Here is an 8819-nt window from a genome sequence, read left to right on the forward strand (position 1 = left end):
ACAAATGACAGATATGTTCACATAGATTCCAAACCACAGGAAACAAGAACAAATTATCTTGTCATAATAGCCCAAAGGTAAACCTCTCCAACTCAAGAAATGACTCTACAGAGGAAACCTCATTATTATTTAGATTCTTGTTAACATCTTTGGAAAATTCACACATTTTTAATACCTAATGTCATTCTATTCTCAATCAGGGCCAAGCAAAATCCAGGGAGATATTCTGTGGCTGTCAACTGGTATCCATGATGTCTTCATTCAGTGAGTTCACAATATGAACTCTGTCAGATAAGCTATTTTCCCATGGTTTTCAGACAAGGCTCTTATTTGCTTAAAAACAACTATAGATAGCTATCTTGGCAAAAATAGATTGCACTCATTAGTAATACCTGTATTATAACCTGCGTTTACACGGAGAGGAGTTGTAATAAAAGCATTGTCTTATCATTACAAGAAACAAATCACTCTGAGATGTCTCCTGTACTTTTAAACATTGTTTCTACTCTTGTATCAAACACAGAGTGTGTGATCTCTTGAAATTCCATGGTGTTTCTGAAGCCAACTCCTGTGATGGAAAACAATTAAGATCTATGCTAACAATTATTTCACTTGTGATCAATACAGCATGTTCTTAAAGAAGGCTGCCTTGCTTTGGAAAAAGTTGTCTGTAAGGCTATCTCAATTTTGATGCTGAAAGTTCTGTAGGGGTTTTGAACACGTAGGGGTGGATTTTAACAATTAAAACAGACCCAGAAACTACACTATGCATGTTTCACATAATTCACAAAGAATATGAACACTGAATACACCAATCAGTTATGAGCATATTTTTCCTGCTGGTCTGGACCCATAGCCATGACAGCCCCAAATAACACAGAGACACTGAATTAGATACAAAGCTGTCAGCCTGTTCCTAGCATTTCTTATTAGCTAGTTGTGTCTTAAATATTAACATAGTCTATTAAACTAAGTATGTCCATGTGGTCTTATCTTACTGGAGCAGCAGGCATTCTGCTTTACCTGTCCTACATCTTGAATCCCCTTTCTACTACTTCCTGTCTCCTCCTAGTCCTGCCTATCTTGCTTTCCTATTGTCCAACAATGCTTTATTCATTAAACAATAAGAGAAACGTATTTATAGAATGACATCTTGTCGCGCCCAACCTCGACCAGCAAGGAAAAACGCAACTCAGGGAAAATCTTCTTCTATCTGTTCAATCAGGATCATGCTTCTTCTGATGACCCCAGGAAATACCTGCACGGGCTTAAATCCCCTTGCGCTGACCAACACTAGCCACATGGACCCTGCAGATAGACTGCTCTTATACAGAAGCAAGCAAGTTGAACAGGCTTAGCCAAATAAGGACTAGTTTACGACAGAGAGCGCTCACCATTGGAAAGGTGGAAGGCAGGAGCCAGCGCCATCTTTAAGGCACAGTACTTCGCAACTCTCTACAGTTCCATTATTTTGATTTATTAATGCAACAGGCAAGGGTAGTGGTCTGATCTCCAGTAATGTATTGGACATTGTAATGACCCTGAATCCTGGTAGTCAGCCAAGTCAGTTCCACACCCATCCGGTATCTTTTTCCTGAAGGTGGGGCCACGGACACCAACCCACATGCAACCAGGCTTGCCCTTCATGGAGTTACTCGCTTCCAGAGCCAACTCGGAGTGCAGTGCTAAGACATACAACCTGAGCGTGAAGGATCAATTCTTATCCATGACTGTGAGCCATGCCTGGGGGGGGACTGTCCTGCCTCCATTGCTGTAAATGCCTGGACAACCATAGCTGCATACCGCCTCTGAGCAAGCCTCAGCCTGCAAAGGCACCACAGGCCCACAAAGGAGATAAGCAGCAAGAGGATAGCCATGGCTCCCATTCCCTCCCACTCTTTCAGGTGGTTCATGTCTCGAGTGATCCATGTAGATAGTCCCTCTGCAACCGAGATGTCAACACGGGTGGAATTCACATGAACGATGGAAAATCTCAGGTCCTGCATTAACTCATCGAATTCGCCCGACCAATTGCCTAAAAGATAATGAGAAAGCTGGTTAGACATATTGGCAGCCACCAAATACTTTTGATATGGCACAGAGGTCACACATAGCCCTGTGATCTTCCATTCACATCCTATTTTTGCCAACTGCCACAAAGTGTCTATTTGCTCCTGCACAAGATCAATTCTTTCATTCACAATCATAAGACCTCCTATTAACTGAGCACCAATTGTGGACTGAGCATCAAAGGCGGTAGCCACATTCTTGGACAATTCATTTAACTTAGAGGCTGTCTGTACTGATGTGCTCATGGCTATGGCAGCCGTGATTGATCCCACAACTGCAAAAGTGATAGTTGCAACTATGGCTGCTGTAATGCCAAAATCTCTCTGTCATCTAAACACTGTCATAGCACTCGGGGCATCAACAGGTACGGGAATCCATTCGCAAGGCTTAGGAGGATTAGGATTCACCAAAATGCTCAGAGGTAGACCAAGCAAATTCAGCCACCCCATGAACTCTGCCCCTTATCATAAGGAAAGGGGACAAATCTGTGCAGCTGCCATTAATGCCACACAAGAGCCAGAGATCAAAATGGTTGGAAATATCCACCTGCTGCGGATCCTGCTCAGTAAAGTTTCTCCCAGCAAAGGTTTTATTGAAGCTGGTACTAATTCCTGGCTAGAAGGTAAACTATCTCTTGCTTGCCCAAACAACCTCTTTTGATTGACATCCCGTCCAGGGAAGGAAACAACCTCCTCGTTTACTCGAACAATGAGAGACCCACTTAGGCTGATTGGGTGCTGTCTTGTCAAACTCACTCTTAGCAGTCCACCATCCACTTATCCAGGAGGTGTTGACCTCCCTAATGGGGCCTCCCATGGTGGGCACATCAAACCAAGCTGCAGATTGCTTAAATAACATAATGCACTGACTCTTATCACTAATATCACATAAACGCATAGGCTTCCTGTTAAAAGTCCAAATTCCATTTATACTATCAATCTCACTATCATAAGGCAAATAAGCTAATTCTAAACTCTTATTAGTACTAAAAAATCTGGGAAATATTTTTGCATCATAGAGTATTGGCATGGGTCTTGAGAACACCGACAGAATCCCCCATCATGGCTCCATCTGCACTGTTGGCCAAATCAGGCTGATGATCAACAGAAACAGTAGGCTCTTCATGTTTGTTGCACATTCTTGCAAACCTCTCCAGGACCCACAACAGTTCTTGGCGATCCTGGGGGAAAACACAAACAGAACCTCTCACCCATGCCAACATTGTATCAGGACCATGCCATAACCCATCACATCTTCCCCTTTCACATAGCCTTTTAGGCTCCTTCCTTGCTGCTGATGACGATCAGCAGCAGAAAGGCCATCAACATCCAAAATTAAAAAATTGAGGGTAAAAAGGGCTAAAGATATTTTTTTCCTTAGGAGTTTGGCCTTGGCCTACTCCCCCTTTTTGTTTTATTAAGCATTCTTTTAGGGTTTGGTGAGCTCACTCTACAATCCCTTGTCCTTGAGGATTGTAGGGTAATACATGGACAAGCTGAACTTCCATTTGTTAACCAAAGGAAGTAAATCTCTGAGCCATATAGGCTGGCCCATTATCAGTTTTTAGCTGTGGTGGTTTTCCCCAAGCCGCCCAGACTTCTAGGCAGTGTCCAATGACATTGTGGGCATTTTCTCCACTTAAAGGTGTAGCATGTACCACACCTGAACAAGTATCCACAGACACATGTACATATTTCAAAGCTCCGCATTCTGAAATATACGTGACATCTATCTGCCATATCTTTAGGGGCATTAACCCCCTAGGGTTTACCCCCACACCGAACTGTGGACAGTTCAAAACCACCTGTCGAGCATCTGTTCTGGACAAATGGAATTTCTGTTGAAGATTCCTTGCATTCACATGAAATTGCTGATGGAATTGCCTAGCCTGATCTAAAGATGGGCTGTAAAAAATACATTCCACCATTGTCCATTGATCAACAATGTCATTTCCTTCACTTAAAGGCCCAGGCGAACCTGTATGAGCTCTAATATATTGAATATAAAAGCATTCCTTTCTCAACAAAATTAATCTTTGTAACTTTTGTAAGAGTGAACAAAGAACACTACTAATTTTAATAGGTCCTGCTAATTCTAAAATTTTTACTGAATTCACCACATATGCTGAATCTGATATCAAATTAAATGCAAATTGGCAAATTTTGTATACTGTGACTACAATTTTCAGTTCCACAAATTGAGGGGATCCTGACTGAAATTGACACAGCACAGGAGGCTTATTTGCAATCATATATGCCCCACAACCAATTTTTGAATCATCATTAAAAACATTTGGCGCTCCACTAAGTGGGACTGAGGAAGTTGCTTTTGGAAAAATCACAGGATGTTCCTTTAAAAATGATATTAAAGGATGCTTTCGATAATGATTATCTATCATTCCTTCAAACCCACATTGCAATAAGGCCCAATTATCGATAGTGTCACACAAGATCTTAACCTGGTGACTGGAGTAAGGCACCACAAGTAGCGCCAGGGGCAGTCCAAAAAATTGAATACTTTTTTGTATTCCACTATGAGCCAAACTAGCGACTGCTGTGGGATAAATTTCTATTGCTTTCGCTGGGGAGATTTTGGGATAAATCTAAAGCAATGGTCCTTGCCATAACAACCCTGTAGGCTTATTATTGGTAGGGAGAATGCAAAATGTGATATCTGACCTTCCTTCCATCTAGATAGAAATGCATTTTGTAGTCTTTCCTCAATTTTACATAAGGCTTCTCTCGCTTCAACAGTCAATTGCCTAGGAGAATCAAGAGCCGGATCCCCTACTAATATATTATATACTGGCTTTATTTCATAATTTGTCAACTTTAAATAACTCCTAATCCAATTAACATCTCCTAATAACTTCTGAAAATAATTTAACATTTTCAAATTATCCTTTCTTAACTCAATCTTTTGAGGAACAATTTGTCTTTTATACACTTTGGCTCCTAAATAATTAACAATCTTATCCTTTTGAACCTTTTCAGGGGCTATAAATAACCTTTTCTTTTACAATAATTTAACCACATATTTATAAGCCTGATCTAAAATTTGTTCATCCTTGGCTGCCAAAAATATATCATCCATATAATGGATGCATCTCAAGGCAGGAAATTTCCATCTTAATGGGACAATGTCCTCTCCAACATAAAGGTGACACATAGTAGGGCTATAAGCCATGCCTTGTGGTAAGACTACCCATTCAAATCTCTGATCGGACTCTTCATGAATACAGGATAGGACAGTGAAGGCATCCTTGTTATGCAAAGGAATGGATAAAAAACAATCTCTTATATATATCACTATAAGAATCCAACAAGCAGCAGTGATGAAAGAAGTGGGAGCCCTCGCTGAACTGGGCCCATGATCTGCATCTGTAAGTTAATGGCGCATAGATCATGCAATAGCCTCCACTTCCCTGATTTCTAATAACAAAAATGGGTGTATTCCATGGTGAAACAGATGGTTTAATATGATTTAATGATAGTTGCTCAGCTATCAAAGCCTTGGCAGCACTTAACTTTTCAGAGGAGAGTGGCCATTGAGGAACCCACACCGTTTCCTCTGTCTTCCAGGTAATAGGAATACCTCCCTCAATGGCCCCTAAGAAAACCCCAGGCTCTGTCTCCCCTGTCTCTGATGAACAGGTACTGGACTAGTGCAACCTTGTAGGTGCTTCCCTATTCCCCAGCCAGGGAAATAACCCATGGCTTGCATAATTCCTTTTGCAGTGTCAGAGTACTCATTACTTAATTTAAAACCAATATCTTTCAACAGATCTCTTCCCCAAAGGGAAACTGGCAACTCTAGCACATATGGTTTCATAAATCCAGAATGTCCTTCCTGATCTTTCCATTGCAGCTGTCTTGCACTCATGTCCGGAGCCTTTGCATAACCAAGTTCTTGCAGAGTTTGAGAAGCTTGTATGAGCCAGCTAGTAAGCCAATCCTTTCTTGCGATAATGCTTCTGTCTGCACCTGTATCCACAAGGCCCAAAATCCTTTCTCCATCTATAATCAATTCCAATACTGGCCTCTGATCTAGGTCAAAGATAAAAAGGTTAAGTCTGTCCCAGTGGAACCCAAACCACCATTCCTTCTCTCTCTAGTTTCGGCTGTAAAGCTTTCATGAAGACTAAGTAATAAAAGCATCTGAGCAATACGATCTCCCGGAGAAATAGCAGACATCCCTCTAAGGGATTCTACCATGATCTTCACGACCCCAGTATAATCTGAATCGATAAGTCCTGGATGAACTTTGAGTCCTCTCAAAGCTGAGGATGACCTGCCTAGGAGCAGCCCGATAGAGCCTGGTTGAAGGGGTCCTTTGAAATCGGTCTCTATTCATTGGACCCCCATTTGTGGTGTTAGTACGAGTCTGGTGGTGGAGCGGAGGTCCAATCCTGTGGAACCTGCAGTGGCTGTCTGCGGTTCCTCGGATGCCGAAGGGAAAGCCATCTCTCTTGACTCAATTCTTGGTACTGACTCTCTACTGCCCCATATATTTGTGGGCCCTGGGGTCGTGGGCCCCGCTGCCCGTATTTTGGACGAACTCCACCATAGCCTTGAGTAATAGGCTGGCCAATGATATCTTTTACTGAGCAACACTCACTTGCCCTGTGGTTCCCCTTTTTACATTTGGGGCACAGCACAGGCCGCTTAGGGTGTTGGCTGTTTTCTGAATCCCCTATACTTTCCTTTTCAGTACATTCTCTTTTAAGATGCCCTAATTTACCGCATTTAAAACAAGCACCAGAACTTCCCTTTTTGCTCTGGTTCAATTGAACCACAGCTGCTGCAAGGCCAGCATTGGTCAGTGGTCCTCGTATCTCCCTGCAAACCTTCATCCCTGCTTCAAGTCCTTTACTTTTATAAGGGGTAATAGCAGACCTACATTCTTTTGTACATTGTTCATAGACCAGCTGTTTAATCAAAGGCATAGCAGCATCGGGATTGCCAAAATCTCTCCCTGCAGCCTCTACCAAACAAAATCTGAAAATGGTTCCATGGGGCCTTGCAGTATCTTAGTGAGGTTATCACTCACTTCTCCCTTATTGGGTAATGACTTCCATGCTTTTACGGCAATCCAATTCACTTGTTCAAAAACTTGTATTTGGTATCCTGTCTGTTGATTGGCAAAGCGTCCCTGTCCAAGTAACATGTTCCTGTTCCATGCTGCATTTCCAGCTGCCAGATTAGTTGCAGCCTTTTCATTGGCATACTCAATTAAAAAGGCTTTCCAATCTAGATACTGTCCAGGGCTTAGGAATGCTCTAGCTAACCCACTCCAGTCACTAGGAGTCATGCAGTGTCTATTCAGAGCTTCAACTTGGGCTACAGTAAAAGAAGCTGAAATCCCATATGTTCGTACAGACTCAGCCAATGATGACCTTGAAGTCTAAAGGCTCCTCATATCTATTGCCTTGGGCATCCTGGAAAACTGGAAAAGCTAGACCAAAGTCAGTTTTCATGGCTCTCTAGACCTCATGGCAAAAGGAATGCCCTGTCCCATGGCCCCGCCCTTCTTCCATCTGATAAGGAGGCACCTATGGCTTTATTCCCGGGGAATACTCCTCCTCACATTGCCATTTCTCCTTTTTTTCCCTTATCTGTTCGCTAAGGGATTGTTTCTGAACCCTTTCTACGAGGGCCTGCAATTCCTCCTCAGAGTCTGTTTCGTCCGTATCAGACTCCCCTGTGCTGTTAGCCACTTCTGATCTTTCCTCTTGTAGTATTTCTAGCACAGTTTGCCCCTTTTCCACCACCTCTCTACAGCATTTCTTGTCCTCAATGCAGCTATGCTCTAACTACCAAATGAATCTGACTCTGGGCTTTAGCATCCCTTGTTCCCAAGCGAAGTCAAGATCCCTGCCTAACTTGTCCCAGCACACTAATGTAAGGTCTCCTGAAACTGCAAACCAAGGTGAAATGGCATTGCATTCCCCCAGGAACCTTTCTAATATGCTTTTCTTTATTTTATGTTTCTTTGACAAAAGTAGCTCCTGAAGAGCCAGAAAAATTGGATGAGACTGAGATGTCCCCATTTTAAAAGATTTTACTTTCGGTTCACTAGAACCTCTTGCTCAATGCCTGAGACTTTATTACCACTTATCCCGCATTCCTTATTGTCCCATTCTTCCTAGGGAACCTTATTGCCACTTATTTCTGTGGTCTTTATTGTCTTACCTTACCTTGGAAACTTTCCAGCGCTGCCCTGACTGCAAGAAATTGTAATCCATCCCTGTACAGGCCACCAGCTGGACACATTAATATTATTGTGTTTCTATCTTAATCAATTTCTTTTTTGACAATGGTGAGTCTCATACAATATGAAGTCTAACTCTAATGCATTAACTGTCTTAGTGGAACCTATTCTATATGGAAATGTACCTTCTTCAGCCTAGAAACAGAGTTTTGTGAGGTGGAGAGATGTTTTGTCCTGCCTCTCATAGATGATGGGACTAACTTAGTAAACATCCAAGGAGTCTTACTATCTCCAAGAAAAAAAATGAGTGGTAGGGGAAGTACAGGATTGGAATGATGGAAACTGGGACTCTACTGTAAAAATTAAATTACTAAAAAAAATTTTAAAAAGTAATAATCGCAAACAATTAATAACCCTTAATATCAATGGACATAATATAACTAGAAAAATTATACTGGCTAATTGACTTGGCATAAAAAGAGATCTTCTTCTGTTACATACATGAAACACACCTCAACTTAAAAGATAATTACTACCTT

The sequence above is a fragment of the Phodopus roborovskii genome, unplaced genomic scaffold, assembly GCF_943737965.1.
Source record: "Phodopus roborovskii unplaced genomic scaffold, PHOROB, whole genome shotgun sequence".
NCBI lineage: Eukaryota > Metazoa > Chordata > Mammalia > Rodentia > Cricetidae > Phodopus > Phodopus roborovskii.